Raw genomic sequence first — 24,777 nt, forward strand, 5'->3', positions numbered from 1 at the left:
GGAAAACATAGAGATTTAAATCTAATTAACTTGTCCAGAGGAGACCAAGATAAGCTTTGATTTTATGGTATACATAGCATTATGCAGAGAAGACACTCAGTACTAAGTTTTCTAATCTACTGAAGAAAGGCAGTGTAGAAGCAGCTAGAAGTTAACTCTGGAAAGATTCTAGTAGAAAGAAATTACACTGGTGCTCAGCACACATTGGAATGAACTGCTGAAGGAAGTGCTGAATTTTTCATTTTTGAAGCTTTCATACCACAAATGAATGCCTGTCTGGAATTGCCCAAGTTGAAATCACATCCTTGTGCTCAATAAAAGCATACCTAGATGTAATGCTTGATTGAGGATCTCATACTAAATAACCTAGTGGTCCTTGTTGACTTTAAAATATAGCAATCTATTTCTTCTACAGGCTGAGGGGAGAAAAAAAAAAAAAGGAGAGATAAAAATTATTTCCATATTTTCATTTTTGGAAGGTGCTCAGAAAAATATGATGCTGAAGTACATATATAGATAAATTGACAGATGAGAAATGATGACTTCTTAACTTGAAAAGAAAATTCTCATACTTGCAATATAATAAAAGAAACATCAAAATAAAACCAATTAATTTTTCCTTTAATTATCACAGTTTCTACAGCTGTTGAGCAAATTATAGCTTCTTTAATATGCCAATTTTGAAAGTACTTCACATTATAACCAGCAGATAACAAGGGAATAAGAGTAATTGGAATTAAATTTATACAGTGGAGAATTCTCAGTTTTAATGTTGTCTAAATGGGTTTTAACATATTGAAACTGCCAGAAACTCACATGTGAATAAAAGCTGTTATAGAAAAAGAAGAGGAAGGAAAAGAAGGATTAAAGTAAATACAGCTCCAGAAAACTTTTGGAGTAAAATGGGTCTGTGCAACCCACAGACCCCATGCAATTTCACTATCACTGATGAGCATTCGGATAAACTTAGTTAAGTGTCTGCACCAATAAGGAATAGATAAATCTCACAAAATATGACACTCCCAGGTGACAGGTTATTTTTCTGCATGACATTAATCCTTTATTTCTCATGAGATGAGAAACCTCAAATGAAACTCAGAGGAGAGGGAGGAACTGCAGTTCTCTCAGAGATCAATGTTGTATTTTGATGCTGGTATTTGTTTGGCAGGTGACAGTCATTCTTAGAGCCTCCCACTGTGCCAAGCTCTTGCAAGTAAGCATGAAAATAGACTGTATACAGTTGATCTTGCAGCCAGAATAACCCATATAGGAGGTAGGCAGTGAAAGAAGAAACAACTGAGAAGACTTGTTCGAATACCCATGTGTGTGATTGAAACCAGGCCCTGGGACTGTCACAATAGTTTGCTGTCCACAGTGATGAGAACCAGGGCATGAATTACCACTGAAGCTTACAGTGAATTCCAATAACATAGTCTCTGCTAGACCTACAGCATCTTCATGCTGAGATGTGGGTTTTCCTGAGCCAGTCAGCAACCCACCATCACCCATTTGTGCAATATGATGCCTGCATTCCTGGGACAAGCAGTCCCATGCTCTGGTCCTTTCCAGTTTCTCTCACCCTGAAAAGCATTTTATCTTGGGGGCACACAGACAAATATTCAGTTGATACTAAATTGTGGTATTACCTGAAGCAGCAGTGAAAGGAACCTCCATTTCACAAGCTTTTGTTCACATCCTGGCTCTTGTAAGAATGCACTGAGATTACATGTAACCCTGTTGCCAGATCATAGCCATGATTTTCCAGACCCTAAGACCCTTCACATCCTGCTCCTTATGAGGAGGGAAATAGAGTTCTGCTGATGTCAGTGTTGTTATAAACACAAAAACCCAAAAAGAACAATGTTCCCTGTACAGATAGTAATCCATATGCAGGAAGAATATAGATGATTAATACTTAGCTGAAGTATTCATAAGAAATTAATAATGGCTATATAAATCTGTTCTGCTGTTTTCTAAGTCTGTTTCATTTCTAATTTACAGTCAATAAGATTTCTGAATGCCACGGAAGTGCTCCACTCCACAAGTGCTACACAATTTCTAGGTAGCTTTTGGATGTGATGGTAAAGACGATAATGCCTCCTGGAAGGCACAGAATACAACATTCTCTAGAGAGTAGTGAAAAGATAATTTTATGACATTATATTCTGACACTGTGTGAATCAATTTTAATGAAAGATATACTTGCTTTCTTTTGCAATGATGAATCTGGAAATATTTAACCCCCCAGGCTTGAAGGAAAAAAAAGTTTTACTTTAATGGAGTAAAAATGTGCTACATCTTTGTATTGAACATGAGGTAAAAATACTTTTGTTCCCATATTATTTTCACAGCAACTGAATAAAAGCAAGAATAAGTACTTCATCTTTCTATCAGTAGCTGGAATCTGCCTGTTAATTCCACCTTGCTCAGATTTTTAAAGAAGGAAAAGAAGCTATCCAGACTTTGAAAGCACTAGATAAATATTTGTCAGAATTAAGAGTTAATTAAAATCATCTTACAGTCATATACTCTAAAGAATCAAAGTACTTTTACACATGTATGTGCACAGAACATTCAGGAGTTTGTGAAATCTACTTTTGAAAATGCAGCTGTTTCTAGGGTGAAATGTAGAAACTAATTAATTGTAAAAGTACACAATAGCTTAAAACAGCAGGTGGATAAAATTTTTTCCTGTCACAGCTGTGGCATAATATAATCAGACAAAATGCAATTATCCAGTTGGAATTTGAGAAAGATCTTATAATTAACATAACTATTTTTCTAAAGAAAATCTTTGGATGTACATGAAGAAAACTAGAAATACTTCAAAGAGGCTTGATGCATCAGGGCTTTGGTTTTGTTTTCACTGAAACAAACCAAAATCAAGGTATCCTCTTCTCACTAAGAAGAAATATTGTTTGATCTACAACTTAAATATTGACTCCTAACTTCTTTATTTCTAAATTTGTCTTGCTAATATCTTCCTTTGGGTTCTGTAATCACATTCTGATGGATATTTATGCATTTCCCTTAAGCAAAAAACAAGCAATATGATATCCTATCTATTCTTTCTGGTGGTAATTCTACCTGTTGCCTTCACTTCCCATGGGGGACTATTTCCAAGTTTTGTATGCTCTTGAGAGAGAAAATAAACTAAGCTGTTTGTGTCTATTCTTGTAATATGGTTTGTGTTCATTTGGGGGATTCATTCTTCCTTTTGTTTTGTTTTATTTAGTTTTATTTTATTAGTATAATGAAAACTGTCTATTCTTCAATTACTTCCACTTCTGTTTGAAAATTTTGACCTAACTTGTAAGGAGTTTTTTTGTTTGTTTGTTTGTTTGCTTGTTTTTCACCTCTGGTTGCCTGTTTCTTGCCCTGGTTGTTCATTCTATTCAAATGATGAATACAATTTGTATTATCATCATTATTTTTGTGATTATTTGCTGAAATGAACAACAAACAAGTTGTGCCAAAAACTTAACATATATTAGCAAAACCTAACCAAACCAAGAGAAACAAACAGACAAACAAAAACACTTTAAACAAGCAAACAAATAATAACAAAACAAGCAAACAAACAAAACCCACAAAACGAAACAAAAAAACCTGCATTTAGAAACAGATTATTTGGATAGAAAGATAAATTCTGCCATGTTAACAACATGATAGGTAGCTTCCTTAGTTTCAGGTGTACGGTTTCTCTCTACTCAAACATCAAAGAATAATCTGCAAGATTTTTTTTGGTAATGGAAATCTGCTGTTGTTTCTAATCCACTCTACAGTTATGGTTCCGTAAGTCACTGATTTCACTGGAAGCATCATATATGAATTAATGAAAAAATATTTATTAAGTTTTTGCAGTCCTTAATTTTAATTGCTGCAATTAATGAATGGAACTGCAAGTAGAGTTCAACTAAGGGTTTTTCTAAACCATTAACGGAGACTCATTAATAATGCTCCTGACAGTCTACTGGGAGTTATCTAACAACCATGTGACATTATGTATAGGACCTCAGCTTGAACTTTCGTGACTCTTCCTCAAATAAATTAATGATGTTCCACAAACTCTTAGAACCACATCTCCAGTTGTTCCAGAGCTTTGAAAGAAAGACAGTTTTAAAACTACCTTTGCATCCTACCAAATCAAAATTTAATTTTATAACTCTAAATACATCATGAAAAAGATCTTCTAGGAGAGAAAATTCACTTTACTTTTCATTCTGTAATATAAAATTTCTCTTGGAGGACAATGACTGATTTGACACTAAATCTTAGCTTCTAGAACAGATCTGCTAGACTGTTTTAGGTTGCTGCAGCCTTAGAGATATTTCACAGCAATAGGATAAATTATGCTTCATCCTTTCAGCTAAAAATATTCCTTTAACTTTGACTTCTTTAAGAGCTATTGCAATATGAAATTGTATTTATTCTTAAAAGATATGTCTTGTCCACAATACAGTTACAACAGCATCTTCAAAATAGCCCCTGCACCTACTGGCCCTTCATCTATCTACATGTAGCTTTATATTTTACTTGTTGTAAGCTTTCAGTGTAGCATCAATACAGGAACTGGAATAAAAAGTCACAAAATAACACCAATATTTCAATATAGCTCTTGATTTAAGAATTTTATTGAAATCTGAAATTCCCTAGTTTATTTTTTTTTATAGCTATATCCCAAAATAATTTATTTCAATGTCACCAAAATAAATTGTTTAGAAGTTAGTTTTATCTTCCATAGGTGAAAATGATAATGATAAAATAATCTATTTCAAAAAATTTCCAAGATGATCCATACATTCCCATCTACAGTTTTCCTATTTGATTTCAAAATTTGCTATTTATTCAATTGACAAGTTTAATGGAATGTCTGGATGATTTATTGTTTTAAACAAGTTGAGGCTAAAGGAAGCTGTGCTCAAATGCAGTGAGGCTTATATTGTGGGATATGACCTGGCCTTAGCTTTGGTGACTTTGCACAATGGACACGTGCCCAGGGTGGACACATTACCCAGGGTGGCTTTGGTGTTGGCTTTTATTGAGTGATCTCTTTGAATAACTGAACTCAGTATTATATAGATGCCTCATCCATCCATAACAGATAGATCTATTCAGAGTGTGTCCTGACTCTGTCAAATGCTGACACTGAGCTGATATGACAGATGAAGAACTTCACTCTGACTTGTGTGTTATTCTGCACTGAACTATGCCACATTTTAAGTCATAGCAGGTGAAGAATGCAGAGATTTCCCAGATGTGGTAGTGAGGAGATATAACAGATGTGACACCTCTGTTGCCTGCAATGTGCATAAACATGCACTAGCAAAGTGCTAACAATTCTCACGTGGATTAAGCAACCAAACAAACAAACAGACAAAAACTAAAAAATGCAACTTCATAGTAATAGAGCAGAATAAAGGGTAATATTGTCTAAGAATGAATAAACGAACAGACACCAGGGTATTATGATCTAAGCCACTTGAGTTAGCAGAGCATATTTCCAGTGAATCTATGATACACTGATAATTTGCTGAAAGTTAATTTTCCTCTCTGCCTGTTTCCCTCTCTTTGTGTTTTGTTTTTGTTTATTTGTTTGGGGTGTGTGTGTGTAGTAGTAGTAGTAGTCATGGGTTAATGGACTACAATGAGGATCAGGAGATCAAAACTTAAGATCTTGGTCTATTATTTTCCCCATGACTTGAAAAAGTCCATTCTTCTTTTGGACATCCCTACATTGAAGACAGTAGTTTGGAAATACCAGTGAGTTTGGTGAGATACTGGAAACAACCTAGCTGCAGAAGTACTTGGTTAAACAACTATCATTGGTATCTTTGCAATGAACATTTATCTGCAGGAGCTCCTATCATCAACATTCATCAGCACTTTCAAAGTTGTGAGTCAAGAAGCTTCTGGGGAATTGTGAGTATACTAATCACAATTCACTAATCTATTCACAATCATAAACGGGAGTGACCTCAGAATAAACAATTGATTTTATTTCAAGCACTATGACAAAAAGTCTTTCATGGTCTGGGACCATGCAGGAAAGGAACTAGTTAGATCAGTTCATCTGTTATTCTGTGTACAGGATCAACATTTTCTAACAAGAAGGAAGCTACAAAATCTCTGGTGCTCAAAAAGAACAAAGGACATTGAGCTTCTCAGTAGCTACCATATGTATGTATTTATTGTTTTTTTTTTTGGTTTTTTTTTTTTTTTTTTTTTTTTTGCTCTGTTTGGGCTAAGTTTTTCCTTTCAGGGTACTTATGAATATGTAAATTTTGGTGCCTAATTTTAGACACTTCTTTAAATGTACAGGCTAAGGTTATTGATACTGCTCCCATACTAAGGCAGCCCACTGATTGTAGGTAGTAATACACGACTGAAACTCCTTGCTTAGTGTTCAGGAACGGTGAAAGGTGAGCTGAGGGCACACAAGAATAGTATCTCCTCAGTGATATTAATTCCATTGAAGCAGCTAAAAGTTTACATGGGGCTGAAGTTCCCAGGGATCAGTCATGCTGACTATGTTTTAATACCAGCGCTAGGTACACTTGCAGCTTTGTAAACAAGTAAAACTGGTATGAAGAGCAGATACAGAGTACAGTCTATCACGTAATGCCCAGCAGGCACTAAATACTCCAGGGGACAAGCTGAAAATCAATTATCTTGAAATAGCATAGCAGAAACCTTCTCTGTTCTCACATACCAGCATCAAATCCATTTAAATAACAACATCTTAGAGCACAAAAGCAAAGTAAAGCCTCATGAAAGTATGTTTCAGTGAGGACTGCATCACCCCAATCCTTTAGCTTTACCTCTTCAAGCAACTCTTTCTCCCTGATGTAAAGATGAAGAATTAATCATCCTGTTACATAAAATGTATACTCCATGGGGAAGATACATAAAGCACGCATGAGATGGATGGATTTTTGTAGAGTAAGGTCACCCTCAGGGGGTGAAAGCACAGGGGAAAATAGTGCTCTCTGAGTGATTACCGTTTCTGGAACCACTGGAGACTTGCAGGTTTGATACCATCTAAAAGAGCCTATGATTTTCAATTAACTCTTTGCTCATGCAGATTGGTAATTACCTCAGTATATGTTGGGGTGCTGTTTTGCACTAACTTCGGCAGTGAGCTGAAGAATTGGAAATGGTCTCATTTGCCTGGTGGTTGATGACTGTTACAGGTGGGAAGCTCAGGCAGGGCTTTCCTCAGCTGCTAGTCAAAAGCTGGCCAATTCTCAAAGTTTGGGGAAGACTGGAAAGTTTCTGTAAGGAGAAATGGGTAGGAGAGAAAGCCCCATTGTTCATGATCTTTGTGTCTGTTTCCAGCTGGGTCTGAAAATGACTAACAGTGTCCTGCTGACTGGGTGGTGTTGGTAGACTGGAATCAGCCCAGTATAGCAGTGAGCACTGGCATTTAGAGGCATAGGCAGGGGCTTTGTAAATTTGGTACCTGCCAAGCTGCCAGATGTATTCTAGGAAATTAAGAACAGGATGTTAAGAGGAAACAAAATGAAAGAGAAGAGGATTTTTGAAGTAAGAAAGAGGAAAGAGATGGGAAAAAATAAGTTTTAAGGTGTATCAAGCTAAAAAGGCTTCGCTGTTTTAATTACTGCAAACTATATTTCTGAGAGCCTTCGGTAGCTTGTTAGAAACATACTGTAGCTTTAATTAAGCAATTAGAGAGCTTGATGAGGAAGGCAAGGATTTTAGAATTTAAAGTATTCTGGAGAGAGTATAGGCAGGGGAATCTTTTTTCAGGTGTTATATAATGATTAACCTTGAATGAAATGTTATGGGAAGGACTGAGAGCTTTTATTCATGAGTCACAAGCATAAAACCTGACCCAAAAGTTCTTTGAAAAAACTCTCTAAGAGGACTTTGTCAATGTGTAAGCCTGTAGGACTTAGGTTAAAGTGTGCATTCAGGGGTCAGGTGAAGATTAGCAGAACAACATTTATTTCCTGTAAGGACAGACTTAATGAGAAACAAATAGAGCTTCTATGTTACAATATGTTGATATAATTCAGTTGCTGACAATTTTTGTATTGCATTACACTTCAGATTGCCCATGGAAAAATGAAAATGTAGTACGAAAAAGCGAAGACTACAGCTATACTGATAGCTCTGTTAATTCTATCATTTCCTGTGTAAAATTATGGATTTCTGTATGTGAAGTCAATGGTATTTTCAGATGAAGGAAAAATGTTATCCTATGGAAAGGATTTCTCACATTGTCTTTTTTGAGAGAGGTTGGGTCTGGTAATGGAGGTGGGTTCCCTCCCACCTCCAATTAAGTGATGAAAAGCATGTCAGGTAAACCTTGTTGCCAGCTCCTTTCCCTTAAGGTCTCCATGATTAAACCAGGATGCCTGAGTGTCTATTTTGCATAAACGCTAGCTTGATCTTTACTTCTTTTTTAGAGTCAACCAACTAGTTTTATCTGAAATAAATCTGAGTAAGTTTCTGGGGATGGTTCATGTCGAGAACTACTCCTAAAGGCAGCATGGATAAGACTGCACTTGACATGGATTTGTGCAGCTGACAAGGTCCTCCAAAAATATACCAGGTGACCTTATCTCCTTCTGCACCCCAAACATTCTCTCACTCTGTGCTAGCAACATCTACTCAGATCTGCGCTATAAACCATCATCTCCCTAGAAGGCTGCAAAACAGCCATTACATTATTACGGATGCTTTTAGCTAAAATGTGTTTCCTTCAGTAATTTTTGCATTTCAGTACCACAAGGGCCCAGAGAAGCCAGTTTAAATACTATAAAACATAGACATCCTGCTCTAGAGGTAGCTAGCTCTAAGTTGTGTGTCTCCAAGCTTCTGCTTGACCATGAGTTCTCTGTCATGTTTAGCTGTACTGGTATAGCTTGTGAGCATGCTTCTTGTTGAAGTCTCAAAGTAAGCAGCGATACTACTGTACACAATTAACTAGGTTGAAAAAAAAAAAAAAAAAAAGAAAAAAAAAGTCTTTGTCCATACAAGGTCTTCTGGGAGCTATAGAAACCGTGTGGGAAATGTCAGCTGTATTCTTTTGGGAGAGTCCTTCGGCTTTTTGAGGTACAAAGATAAATTCCATCCTGAATAATATAAACTACCTAAAATATCTTCAAAAGCATATCTACAGAAACATAAATACTATATAAACAATATAAACTGTGTTCTGATAGCATGCAATTGGTGTCAATATGGTTTATTTTTAATAAATCAGTATATTTTACTCAGTGGGGCACAGAGAGACATGTTTAATCTTGAAATATCATCTGTATTGTGTTATTTTGTGGCACATTTAACCTCAAAGGTTACTCTATTCACTTCTTCTTGAGTAGAAAGTCTAATCCATCAGTTGGTGCCATCTCATTATAGTTCCACCAGGGACACCTAATGACAGTAGATATTTAATACAAGTTTGTAGGTGATTTTGAAATGTGACTCAATGCAGCAGCTCTCTTATATCTGAGAAGGCATAGAACAAAGGGACAAGGAAGCAGGAGCTAAAAAAAAAAAATAAAAAAAAATGAAGTGATCACTAGAAAGAACAACTCTGATTGTTGGAAATAAGTATTTTAAAACTATAATTTAAGCAAATTCTTCAGTAACTATTTACTTTTTTTTTTTTTTTTTATGAATGTCTGAATATTTTCTGTTACAAATATGAAATTAGATGGTAATTATAATTATGTCTATTTATATCTGCCTATATCTTGCCAATTATATCTATAGATCTGTGTATGTATACTATACATACAAACACACATGCAGGTAAAAGTATGTGTATTCTTAAAGAGTATAAATACGTGTGAATTGCCTTTTTTCCATCACTAAATACAACCACTTCTATGCTGGCATTATTTTTATATTATAGCTGGATCAAAAGCATTTGGAAAGAAAGAGGAATACATTATCCATACAAGGAAAAGGCAGAACATTATACTGAAATATGACAGACTACAATGGTCAAAGTACTACAGCAATATCAATATAGTCACATATAGCCATGCTTCTCAGTTTCATTAGAGATTACAACTCTGCAAGAGTAAAATTTATCTCTGTACTGAAGAGTTTTCATGTTTGTCTAAGCTGGATTTAAATCAAACCCAAATAAGTAGAACTGCTGACAGAGTGATCACCCTTTTTGCATTTAGATGTAACCCACACTATCCAGCTAATTGGTTCTTGTTTGTGTGTTTTCTTTTCCTCTATGGTTGCAGTCTTATGAAGACATGAACTGTGTCTCCATCTAAGTTTGGGAAATGTTTAGCACTTCTGTACCACAGCATAAACATGTATGTCTAAGTTGTGCTGCAAACTGTAGTTTGAGGCTGGAACAGGCTTCCCAGGAGTCTCCATCTGTGGAGGTTTGCAAGGGTTAGCCAGACAAGGAAACAGCCAGCTTGTTCCTTTGCTGGTGAGAGACCCGCGCTGAACAGAAAGGTGGCCTTGCAACTTCCAGAGTGGTCCCTTCCAACCACAGTTTCTACAACTTTGCAAATATGTTTGACAACAAACACTGTAAGTACTGGAAGAAATAAAAATAATATAAAAACAACAAGCTCAAATTTGTTAAAACACTATAATGATTTTAACCAGGGAATTTTGTATGTTTTCAATTTCTCATCATTTTATTCCTGAATTATGAAGTGTTTGAACACCCTGAAAATAAACATCTGATTCACAGAAGATATTTTATTTGAAAAACTACCAGATTTACAAACCTTTTTTTTTTTTTTTTTTTTTTTTTTTTTTTGATACTGGAAGTTTTAGACCAAAATGAAAGTAAATACTGTCATAATTTAGAAGTAGTGTTAGCATTATGCCAGATTGCATCATAAAGTGAATAAATGTGGGATGATGGGAATAGAACTACAGCGTGATTAACTCAGTTTGGGATTGTTAGGTGTTTGGCATCATTAACTCCTGCAAACTTCCAGTGACTGTTTAGAAGATGGATGTGAATATCTTTGTGTTGGGAAGAGCTAAGAGAACATTGTTTTGAAGCTTTATTCCAACCTTTGGATATACCACACTTCTTCTCACAAAGAATGTCCTGCAAACAGAGCTCAAAACATTTCCAAAGATTGCCTTTATATGGGCAAAAACCATCACTCTGTAACAAAGTCTCACATATAACCTAGAGCAGTGACATTAATGTTTGATATTATTTTTCTTTAGTAATGAAAGCTGAATAAACGTTTCTTTATTTACAAAACATGTCAATTAAATGACTATATTTTGTCCTGCAAGTCTTCACAATATTTACCATTACATAAATCTTCACAATATTTACTATGTTATTAATGTGTAAAAAGTGCCTATTGAGGTCAATGGGATGTTTTTCTAAGTAGAAAGTCATAAGGATGCTTTATCAAGGACACTTGAGAGGACTTTATCTCTAAGAGCAAGAGGGTGTCTCTGAAAAATCCTTTGGATAGGGTTTTAGATGCCTTAACTTAGCAGATGCATCGTAATACTACTTTGCTCTACCAAAAGAAATTTAACTTTGTGACTACTGACTGATATAGAGGATCAGAGTGAAAAAGAATATGTGTGTGTCTAAAAGTGGGATAGTGCTGTTTGTTTTCCTGAATTTGGAGTAACTACAGAACTTACCAGGTTTGTGGAAGCCTCTGTAGTCTACCAGGTTCATAATGCACTTCATCACAGCAAATTAGTTGATAACTTACTCGAAGCTCTACTCTGTATTACTTGACTGACCACACTTTGTGGCAAAATCCTTCTATTTGTTTTGGTAGGATTTTTGATCGTTTGTTTTCTTTCTTAAGAAAAGGAACTTTAAGTGATGGTTTATTGGCAGATTTATTTGTCTCCCAGGGCCAAGAGTTGCATGGGTGTATGCGAGAGCAGAGCTTGTTTGTAAATGACTAAAATGCTGTGCTCCCTTGTCTGTGAGATGCTGAAGGAGTGCATAAAAACAACTTAGAGCATGAAAGCTTCAAAAGTAGCAGAAAGAACCAATGTAGCATGCTGCCTCCTTCCCAGGGGGCCACCAGAAAGTTTTCTGCACCTTCAGTAGGTCTGGCTTACCAAGACTACACAGATTGACTCAGTGCTAAGGGTAGAAAGATGCCACATTCAAAAGTAACAGTAGTTAGCTAACAGGAGTTCCCCTGTTGATCAAACATACTGGGCTGATGCCTTGGATGGAGAAGGGTGAGATGGAGCATGTCCATGGCTGCAGGTTTTCTGATGTATTGATGGTGGATGAAGAGATTCAGAGATCTCCAGTGGTGAGTGCTGTGTTGCCCCAAAAGTGGGTTTGGAGCCCCTTTCTGCAGTTTGGTCAGCCCTGTGTTTCAGGAGATGCCCCCAGCTGATCACTCACCACCTTTCATTTCCAAAGGCAGCACTCCAGTGGTTGTGTCCCCCGTCACTCCAGTTTTCTTGCAGCATGACAAGAGGAGTTTCTACATTTCGGCTGAGTTGTAGCCTCTGTAGTGCATTGTTACGGTCATGAGATGACTTGCCAGTACAGTCCAGTGTACAAGCACTGCCTCATCGAGTGTTTCTGTTTTCATTCATTACACCCATTGAATTTTTCAGAACACACGATTTTTAGGTAAACTGAAAAGTTAGGTTCAATCTAGAAGAGGAGCAGTTTAATGAGAGAGAAAAGCTAACGCTGCAGTTTTTGAAAGCACAGGGGAAATTTAAGCATGGAGTACTAGAAATGGGATTGCAGCCTTTGTTCTCAATGTGTGTTGCATCTAACAATTCCATTTGTTCCGCTGTTCTTCAGTGCCAGGGCTAAGCAAATAGTTTGCAATAAATAATTTAGCCTTTGAATTTAACCTTCATTTCTGCTCATGGAGTCCCCATGCACTGATTGCAGTAGTTTCAAACTTATTTATAATTCAAGATCATACAACTTTTAGGGGTGAAGGAAAGGAAGAGGTACATGTATTTATTATTGTGATGTATCAGTGTGTTATGACGCTCCCAACAGATCACAAGGTATTCTTTGTCTTCCTTGATCTGATGGCAGCAGTGGTATCAGAGGTGAGGAGGCAAAGTGAAAGTTCTCATATTGAGATGAAACATGAATTTCTACTTTTGAAAAGATTAATATTTTATATATTTATATATATATATTATGTTTTATATATTTTATGTATATATTTTTAAATATTTTTTTTTTTTTATGTGGGAGACTTAAAATAGAGTTGCTATTGAAATAGACAAGGCTATTTCTCCCTGAATCATTAATTCTAGAGACTTAATCCAAAGTTTCATCTAAGGGGACACTACTTATGACAGGCAGACCTCTTCCAAAATAAATTACAACTTTTGCACTGCATTGTGAACCAGTCCTTTTATGCAGAAAGTAAAGTATTTCCTGACGCCTCCCTTATAAAACAGAGGACAAAACTAGGTCACTCAGAGCTGTGTTTCATCAGTCTTTCATTCTTTGCTATGGTAAAATGTATGACTGTGATCTCACCCTGAGAGATTGTGGCTTTGCCTCAAACAAGGCCAAATTTTTTGTCAGAAGGAGTTACAAACACTCAGCTCAGAAAAAGACCCAAAATAGCTCTTCATACTGCAGCATGAAGCACATAGAGGTAAGCTGAGAGGATTACTGCCAAGCTGCTTTTCCACCAAGAAGAGAAAGCGAAGTGCAAGTTGTACATGCTTGACATCATAAAATACTACTATGGCAACAACTCACTGTTTATCTGATTAAGCATCATTTTGGAGGGCAAAATAAACAGTACAAATACGAGAAACAGAATTCTCTTATATTTAATCTCCTCTTCCTTTCTTCTTCTATATTTAACTATGCTCTTTGAATAAACCTCTAATTCTTCAGAATTAAAATGGTGTGATTTGGAATTGCCAAACTATGGAATCAGTCTCTGTCTGTATGACTACATGAGAAATAATAATGCCTTCCAATTCACATTTTGTTGGAAGATTTCAAAGTTTTGGAGGATCAGAATAGTGCACAGAAAAATGATGTATCTTTTTTTTTATCTTTTTTTTTTTTTTTTTTTTTCCAGTTTGGATATTGGAAACAACAATACTTAGCATGGTTTTGGCAGAAAAAAAAAAAAAAAAGAGAGAGAGAGAGAGATTGGAAATTCTGTAAGCAGTTCTATATGTAAACAGGGGGAAAAGGATGAGAGAGAAACAGCAATACAATTTTACCAGTCCAAAAATACATGAGAAGGATAACTAAGAATGTAACTGATCATTTAGCTTGTAAGATTATTTCAGTTTTTAGGCATTAAACTTTATGTGCTTAAGAATGCAGGTAGGTTTCTTAGAGGCATCCAGAAGCAATCATCCTCTAGCCTCAGTGATACAAATTTTCTCAGGTACTACAGATATTTTTCTGGACATTAAGGAGTAAAATGACAGAAAAAATGTCTTGATATTCTGTTATTTTTAGAAATCTGAACTCAGCTGCCAACATTTATTAAAAATTCCACTGTTTGTTTTTTGTTGTTGTTGTTGTATTGTTTTGTTTGTTTGTTTGTTCTTAAAACAAAACCAGGTAGACCCCTATCAAAAGGTTTAATGCTCTTTTATAGGAATGACTTAGTCTTTTAAACTACATAACGGTTTTATTTCTCTATCTTTATCTCCTTTACTGTTGTTTTGTTTTGTTTTGTTTTGTTTTCCCATTCAAAAAGTTGTGATTTCCTTTAGTAATTGTTATCTGAAGTTTTCTCTGTTTATGTATTTCCATTTTTGAGAACACCATACAATTTGTTTTCCAGAAAAAATGGATAATAGAAAAAGGAAAATGGAAAACACCCTCACATTTTAATGCAGACATACTGGCATATGTAGAGGTAAATGCCAAGTACTATGTGCAGTTGGAGGATAATCCTTTTGTGTACTACATGAACTTGTGAAATCATTATCCCAACAATTAACCAGCATGATTAATGAGAAAGGGATAAAAGAAAAGGTGCTGTTATTCTGTTGGTGTCGAATTTAAATGTCCCATGACTTCATCTATTTTACTGCACATCTTGCATGAGTGTCTTCAGTCTTTTAGAAAGAGAGTCTGCCATGATTCGTGGCCCAGCTATTTTTGCAAATGTTAGATTAATATTGTCATGCTGTCCCAGCTACCATTCTTTTTTTTCTTTACAATGAATGCACCAGGGTCTTATTAAATAAATCAAAATTAAAAAAGGGAGAGAGAGAGAGAGAGGCACAAATCAAATGAAAGCAGAGTGGGCTCTGTTCACAGGCTGTGGCCTTGCTCCCACTGGGCCCACGCAGCACGTGCCCTTTTATCTTAGTGCCTTTAAGCTATGGTGGTCTGTTCAACCTTCTGGGGTTACATATGTCTCTGGGCCAGGATAATTGTTCTCAACAGCATGAGCTTAACTTTATCATCCCTCCTGCCTCTTGACTTACTGTAAATTAAACAGTGGCTCCATGGAGGAAAAAAAAAAATAGCCGGGAAGTTTCCACAGCCTTTTTTTTTTTTTTTTTTTTTTTTTTTGAACTTGTCATTTTATGGTACTGCTGAATATTTTCCTAATTTCTGTTTGATAACATGGAACTAATCCTCTCCTCTCCTCTCCTCTGTTTTGGAACTCTTGGGCAATGAACCTTCAGAAACAAATTAGATTAATGAGGAAAGAAGGCTAGACATGGGCATGGAATACATGCAGAAAGCCAAATTCCCATTCAGAGTTTGCCAAATTACCCACAACTCCCTTTTAAAGTCCTCCTAATAACTCCCCATTGTATGCAAAGCCCATAAGAACAAAGTTAATAGCAGTGTATGACTATAAATTATACATTATAGATGTAAATCTTACAACCCTCTTGTAATCGGTAAGAAAGGGGCTGTCTTTGCGTCATGCACAATAGAGAATGCACTGTCAGCACTGAGCAAATGATAAAGAATAAATAACAATAGGCAGGAAGCCTCTTCTGTTTATTGAGTCACATTTTTAACTTCTTGAAATACAACACAAGCAAAGCAAAGTTTTCATTAATGGAATCATCCTGATCTGTACTGCAAATGTGCTTTAACCCTTCAGAATCCCTTGAATTTCTTGTTTTCTATGAATTTATCACATTTGTCATTTCAAGTAAAAAGAAGAATCAGGCAGTGTGAATCTTCCTCTGCCTTGATCTTAGTCCCCTTCCCAACACCTATTTCAGAGTTTAATTCCATCATCTTTTTCAGAGTTTAACTTTTTTTGAGTATGGATTTATGCTTAATCAGATGATTTTTTTTTTACCAACACCTTTTATAGTGAAATCCATATTTTCCTGGAAATACCTATTTTGTATCATTGTTTTTATTCTTTGGTAAAGGAAAACACGAGAAGGAAAAGGTGTTTTTTTTTTTTTTTTTTTTTTTTTTTTTTTTCCCAGAAAACACAAAGAGTAAAAATCAATGAACTATAATTTTAATATTCTGTCCTGGAAACTGTCCAAACTGAGACTTAAGTCACACCAGCTAACATCATGTTAGGTTTTAGCTCCCTCTGCTAGGCAACTGTAATTTTCATTATATTCATTAGTTTTCTGCATTTAATTATATGTGCTGCTTTCTACATGGGTAACAGTTCTGATCAAGGTTTCAGGTTTCCTACAAGGAAGACCATGGTCTTTTAAAAATAACTTTCTTTTTCTTTAGTTTGGTCATTGTTTTCCTTAGTCTATGATAAAAATGATTTAGTATGAAAAAGTATACTTTATATCTTGTGAAGACATGATGTACAGTTACATTAGAAGTAGCAAGGTTCCTCACTGAACTACCTTTCTACCCTAGGTCTTGTGCTAGGCTGCAGAAGCCAAATGTGTAATTTAGACATATTTTTCAGTGGTCTCTCTGTCTCTTTCTTTGGCATCAGGACTATCAGAAAGTTGACATTTCCTTTTCAGCCTTTTTGCACCAGGGATTTGAGGTTAAGCTCAGAAGGGAGCTTTATAGATGGGTATGAGATTCTTATCCTGGTTATAAAACCCTTAAGGTCAATTCACAATTTGAATTGCTCCTTTTTTTTTTTTTTTTTTTTTTCTCCAGGTCTTAGAAAGACCTGTGTTGGGCTTAGCATTTCCCTTACAGCTCTTAAATACCATTGCATAAAACCTAAAATAGTTCTGCTTGCAGTATGAAGAAGTCTTCTAGAACTATGGCTCTAAAGGTACGTTATGTTTTAAGTAATGGCTGCTGTTTACCTTCTCCAGTCTGTCAAGTTATAATTGCTTTCTTGGTGACTAAAGACAACAAAGTTCATTATCAGCTCTTCAACAGTCTTGCTATACTGGTAAAGACAATGTTTTATTACCGGGTTTGTAACAGAGGCAATAAAAACTCTTTTTCACTGTTTCACAACTATCTTAATGGCATTCACTGTAGAAATCCACTGTAGAAGCAGATATTTACCAGAAGTAAACAGATATTTATTGAAGTGTATAAATGACTATAAGTCCACTTGGACAGTTAATGCAAAATAAACTCTGATATATTGATAGCATGTCCAAGTCTAAAGTGACTGCTGTCACATGTATAAACAAATCTGTGTGACCACAAGACATTGATGTTCTCAAAGCTGTATGGACATTACCCCTTCCCCCCCCCAAATACCTCAGCATTTGTAGCCAACTCTCCCATTAACATATGCCTAAGGGTTCTCCAGTGCGACTCTTCTGCAGGACCTGCGCATCTTGTCACACCGTGCTCCTGAGGGTCATTACGTAGGAGATGTGAAACCCTTGAAAACCTGGTTAAGGTAACTACACATACTCTTGGGCTGACAGCAGGGAGGTGAAAGCTGTATTCAGCCTTCCCTGTTGTCACAGTCTTAGCTTAATATGCTTGCCATTTGTGTGCCTTGACATGCAGCCTAAACTGACAGATGCTCCTTGCTCCTTTCCATCACACTATCAGGGATCATGCAAGGCTAACACAGCCTCTCAAGTGTGAGCTGAAAGAACAGTCTTTGGCCCCTGTCTTATCACTGTCTTGTTCTTAATCAGTGTGGATGAGCTGAGAGATCTGTAATTAGATAGCTGTAAGTTTTTTTCTGTGCTGGTTCAGTAAAATATTCATGCCTAGCGTGCAATACAGATCAGCTTTAAGCTGCATAGTTTCTACAAACTGTCTACATTTTTCTGAAGAAACATTTGGCCTCTTAATGTTACACGTTGCCAAATTCCACACATACAGCAATGTCTCCTTTGCATAGCCTCTTTAGGTCCTCTCAGTTGGCTTCATTTAAGTATCTGATTCATCAAACAACTTGTGCAATTTGGGCCTGGTGCAAAGCCAGTTAAAGTCAACAGTAAAATAATCCAGGCCTTTATGTAAGGCCTGATTCAGGCCTTATTTTCCTTTGTCTCGGTTTCTTGATTCCTTGGCCTTTTCGAGGTATAAAATCCCCCTGAAAGGATGGCTGGTCCTATTCAGAGCCTACTTTTCAAGGAAATTTTTATTTCCTATTTTCCCGAGGTTGAGACAGAATGCTGTGGTATGTATATCCAGACTATAAAATAGAGTAGCAGTATTGGCCTACAGAAATGACCACCACAGCCCAGGAGCAACAAGAGGGAAAGAGTACATCCTATGACCTGGCCTCTCCATGGTGCAGGCAACCCTGGCAAGCAGTTCCTGTGGTTTTACAGAGCAGAGATGAGGCTTCAGGGGTGTGTGTGGTTTCCAGTATTCCCCAAGGTACTGGGGCTTCTGCTCCCTGCTGAGCTGTCAGATCCTGTTTTTCTGGATCATAAAATCAGAATCATTGAATAACCTGTGTTGTAAGGGACCCATAAGGATCATCGAGTACAACTCCTAGCTCCACACAAGAGCACCCAAAAATCAGACCATGTGCCTAAAAGTGTTGTCCAAATGCTTCTTGAACTCTGGCATGCACAGCACCATGACCACTGCCTGTTCCAGTGCATGACCACCCTCTCATTGAAGAACCCTTCCCTAACACCCAGGCCAAACTTCATCTGTCATGGCTCTGTGGATCACCTTACCTTGCAAGGCAGCCTGAAGTGCTGCACAGGCAATGGAGAAGCCTCAAGCAATGACTGTCCCCATGTAGTATACAGAGACAGGTTTCTTCAACAGTACTCTGCAGGTATACTCAGTAGCTCAAGGGACCGTATTTGGTTTAAGTATTATTCCAATTCAGATTAAAAATATTAACAACAGCAACAACAAAAATGCATAATTCAAAAAAGTATGATATCGGAATTAGGAATTTCTGAAACTTGGAAGTGTTGGTTCATGCACTGCCACAGATATTTGGTGTGTAATTGGATAAGTCATTCTGGTGGAGTTGAAGGGAGTTTATGTGCTCACTCTTATCGACAGGATTTGATCACAGCTTTTGTCTTGGGACGAAGTTTCCCTCCTCTGAGTCAATCTCTTTATGGGGGCTCAGTAGATTTATGCATGATGTTTTAGACATTCACATTAAACAGCTCTAGCCCAGATCCTACGAAATAACAATAGGTGTTTTGAGTATAAATGGCGTAGTAAAGCTTATATTTTAAGAGCTACCTGGGACTTAGCCAAAATACTAAATAAAAAAATAAGCCTTACACATTTAACAGTTGACCATATTGAGTATACTATGAAGCTAAAAATGAAGAAAAATGTCCCCAGAAAACAAAAATCCATGCAAGGTCAGACAGAGAAAAAGCGTTTTTAAAGTTGCAATACAATGAAATGAAGTGGAGACTCAGCAGATGGTTAAAATGCTGCTCTTGTCTCTAGCAAGAAACCTGACTATGTACAGGTAAGAATGCTACTTTATTTCCAGGGCTTACTAAAGCTGTGATGAATGCATATCTGGAACGTATTTCTTCTTGTGTGAGTGGACTACATATCACTATCATTATCTCAGCATGTTTATCACAGTGTATTTCAAGGAGGTGGGAAAATACACAGGTTACTGCTCTAATTCTGCAATAACTCATAGATCCATCAACATGCTCATTGTTTTTACCGTGAATTTCGTATTTCAGAATCTTTTTCTTCCTCAGAAATGGTTTATGCAAAATATACTAGAAATATGTATGAATGTTATGCCCGAGCCTTGGTAGCATTCCTGTATATCAGCTCAAAACAAAGAGTATTTCTTCACTAGAATGTGTTGTGTTGACTGAATAATGTGTTAGTGCAGTCAAGAATACAGTATTTGTCATCCCTGGCACTTTGAGAAGGTATTCATTCAAAAAAAGTTCAGTCTGGTTCTGTAAAATATTTGTTGCTAGTCTTATATTTAGCATTTGTTGGCAAGGTTGGATGCCTCTATTCTTTTTGAAATTTGTTCCCTGTACCACACTGTTTAGGACCCTCATTGTTTTCAGCATCCAGATTTCATAGCAGTAAGAGGTAATTACCTCCCCAAGAAAATCCTCTCTCTTCCTGATTGAGGCTGTGTCGCTGCAGCAGAAATGTTTGTTATTCAGCAGCCACTAGGCATCCTTGGTGGTGACATCTGTTTGGTTATCTGGTGAGGGATTGAGGTATAATCAGTCATATAGGTGTTGAATAGTATTGGCTTCCTGACAGGCGGTCAGAGTAGCCATAGCAGCAATTTAAAAATCAGCCAGTTTGTTTCTGCCACCCAGTAAAATGCTGTGAAGTCAGGGGATCAGTTTTACTTTCAGTATTGTATAAAGCAGGACAAGATATGACTTTCAAGCCAGAAAAATATGACAACAGAAAAAAGAAAGTCTATCAGATTTTTCTTTCCTGATTCCTCTGATTGCAAGATGACTAACTCACCTATGGCATCCCTAATAAAGAATTAAATCTTCCATCTTCTCTAGAATTTCAAACTGGATTATGCAGTATTGTCTAAAATTTAGATGAAGGTAAGGCAGAGCTTGCAATTCCATTGTTATCAGGTAGTGAATAAAAGATGAAGATTAGCATGATTAAAGAGAAGTGAAACAGGGGTTCAGCAGCATTAACTCAAGGGAGTAATTCTCCTGGACACTACTGGGACTGTGTCCATGACTAAGGACAGAAGAATTATGCTCAAAGGAAAAAAAAAGCAGAGCCTGTCTAACCAGACTCCCTTGGGGAATGTGGAGTGATTACAAGGCACGCTGTTTTCTCTTATTTTCATGGGCATAGGAAGATGTGGGACAGAACCAATGTAACTAGCATAAAATCTAACATAACTGACTTCAGATGAGCAGGTGAGGATTGTGCTTTAACATTTGCAGAGCTGAGAGTGAAAAAAGAGACATAGCCATTGAGGTTTGTGTGTCTTGTGAACAAAGCCATTGAGGTTTGAGTGTATTTGTGAACAAAGCCCAGAGCAAAACCAGGTCTGCATGACTTCAGTTTCTCCCAAGGAAGACAGTATAGACAAAGGAAACTGGCATGAGGATTTGATGGTTGTATGCATGGCAGGAAAGCAAGCAAGAAAAATGTGTGGGATTTATCTCACCTAATTGTAGGCACTTCACTACAGATGGCTATACCTGAGCAAGTCATCCAGACTCCCTTTAAAGCCTGTAGAAATAAATAGTTGCTTTAAGAGTGTAATTCATCTCAACCTCAAGTAAACAACTAAAGTGTGTGAAGTGAATTGTGCCCCAGAAGTGTCTCTTTCTCTGCTTTAACTGTGCAGGGCATCTGAATGAGATGTGGCTCTGCAGTCTTGGAGGTATGGATCATCCCCTGAGGTTTTTCAGTGGGAGAATAGGAGAGACGGGCTCCAGGGCTCAAACACCTGCTCCAATGCTGAACTGCACCCAGAAGGTCATCTCTCTCTCCACTCAACTCTCTGTCAGCAGATATGGAGAGATCTGCAACTAAACCTGTGTTTCTCTTAAAATGTTAATGTTCATCTTTGCTATCACCTGCTTAGTACCTCCAGTCGTATTTAGAAGAAATAAAAACACACAAAGTTGTTCCTTGTTGATTATTAGATGCTCAAAAACTTTAATATATAAAGACAGCTTCTTAGTATAACAGCATTTCAGTACACATTTTGATAAGTTAACACAATTTATTTACAGACAGACCTGTGATTTTGTATGAGAAACTGACTGAGCTGCTATAAAGATGCTGCATTCCAACCACAGCCCTGAAATAAATGCTTTTTCAGTGTTACCTCTGTCTCCTTCCACTGGTTTCCCTGCAAGCTTTGTCTAATGAACTCTCCAGACTTGCAGCAGGCAGGACACTAAGCTGGGTTTGTGTCCAGATTCTCTAGCTGCTGGGCTTGAAAGGTAAAATAAGATCTTAAAATAGGGAAACTAAACCTACAGCAGATAACTAATAGGACATATTTAATGCAGAAGTACAGTTAGGATACATTAGTACAGTTAGTCTCTATTAAGATCGTTATATTGAGAAGACTAAAAAAATGGCAGATGAACTGTTATTTACCTGATGTTATGAACAGCATACATGTAGACACTATCACATACTCCAAGAAATGGAAGTATAAATCATGAGAAAGTTTCTGTTCTTTTGGTAACAGGAAAGCTAAAAAATAATTTTCTGACAGCATTTCTGAAGGTATTCCTGGCTATGCAGCTTTATGTCAGGCAAAACCAAGACATTACAGGACCCTTGAAGTAAAACTGCCTGATGATACCATTAAGGAAGATATTATACTTTCTTGCTGTCCTTTTCTCTAGCTCTTAAGTTTAGACTTTTCTGCTGTATAATGCCAGAACATTTTGAGTTACAATTCAGATGTGTTTTCTGTGACTGACACAAAGCTCATGTAAGCCATAAAAAAAATGGTGAAGCTGACATGGCAAGGAAGAAAATTCTTATATGATACTGTAAGAAACCTGTAATTTAATGCGCTGTGGATTTTACTTTTCCTTCAGCATTTGTTTAAAAAACATTAAGAATGTTGTGGTTCTATGAGCCTTGTTTTGTTAGTTGTTTATCAAAATGTTAAGAAGCAAAAGCCACATTTACTTCTATAACCCTCTGTCTATGATGAGCAGCAGCATAAGACAGTTTCAGTCTGAAATGGAACAAAGAGCCAGATATTTAGGTTTTCTGCCTTAAAGAGAACAGGAAAATTTTAATAGACTGTATTTCCAGAGAATGAAAATGCATAGTAATGCTTTTTATTGTTTGCAAGCCAGGAAGGAAAATATCACCCTCTGAATATTATGATCTTAAAAGGCGTATTGGAAATTATGTTCTCCAGTCTTGCCTTCCTGCCTTCCAGCAATCAGCAGCCTAGGGACTGTCTTAGTTGGAGGTCACACCCATACTGCTGCTTTTAAAAGCCAGTCTAATCCCTAACCCATTTATATTTTTGGCTTTCAGAACTTCCCGTGTCTATGAGTTTTACAATTTATGTGTTGTTCAGAAAAGTACTTCCTTTTGTTAAGTTTCAGCCTGCTGTCTAGTGATATTTCTGTTTGACTTGTTGCACGTGTTGTCAATATATGTTGTACCTGCAACTTCTCTTTGGAAAACTTGATTTTATAGACCTGTAATGTATTTCACCCTTACTCATTGCTTAAGAACATTATCTTAATCTCTAATATCATATTTAGTTCCTCTGCCCAAAGAAGCCATTCAACAATCTGATCTTTATTGCTCTTTTCTGCACCTTTTCTAGATCTATTTTATCATTTTTGTAATTTTGAGGGCTTGAACTGCACATAGGATTCAAGAAATAGGTGCACCATTGATTTCCACTGCAGTATAATGCTTTCTTTTCTGCTTTCGTCTTTCTTCCTGTCCTAACAATTCAGAAAATGTTGTTTGCTCTTTTAACCACCACTAGACACTGAGCCGACATTTTCTGAGAACATCTACAATGAATCTAAAATATTTTTCCTGAGTTTTATTAGGTACTTTAGAGGCTCTTGTTGTATACATGCAGTTAAAATTGTTTTGCAACATGCACTGAACTTACCAACACTGAATTTCATCTTACATTAACCACCTGGGTGATTGGTGTTTTGAGATCCATCTGCAACTTCTCACGGTCGGCTTAGGACTGACTTTGCCACCTCACTCTTGACTTTTCACTGTTCCATCTGCAAAACCTATCAATCTCTGTCTAACTTACCGGCACACTTAATTTTTGTATTAGCACAGCTTATCTGAGGTCATATTTCTTGGCATAAATTGCTTCAGGGATTCCTTTAATATAACCTTTTTTGTAGAGTCACTTTCATCATTGTGTATGCTTGGTCTTCTGAGACCAGGACAGAAAACAGTAGACCTGTACTGCTTGAAACACTTTTTTCTTTTAGTACTTTTTTTTTTTTTTTTTGTCCTTACCCTTTTTTATTTTGAGTTGCTATTATATAAGACAGTACAAAGAAATATAAAACAATAGCATTGTATAAAAGACACTTATTGTGATATGGATAGAGCATCTGATAAAGAGGAAAGTGACTTAAGTACTGAAAGGCCATTTATCCTTCTAGCACCACAGTTGTAGTGCTAATATAGTGAAAAGAAGCTATGACATCCCTTTCCAACATAACCTCCAGACACCAACAAAAAATTCCTCATAAATTGCTAAACTGTAGAACTTGCATTTACTTCATTCTTCATTCTTCATAAGAACAAGAAGATGCTTGAATTATGACTTTGGACTTAAAATGTGTGAATATATCCAAATTCTATAATACGATTTTTTCCAGTCCAAAGCTTCTGCCTAATGCTCTTGGACTTATCTGAAACATACATTCCATAACATTCCAATTTTTGCAGGAGCTTTTCAAAACTGAAATATTCTTTGTTTGCAGTTCTTGTTGCTGCTCTCTCTTTGTCAGCTTCAGAGAAATTTTGAA

Source organism: Aythya marila (genome assembly GCF_965140915.1).
Source record: "Aythya marila genome assembly, chromosome: 4".
Lineage (NCBI taxonomy): Eukaryota > Metazoa > Chordata > Aves > Anseriformes > Anatidae > Aythya > Aythya marila.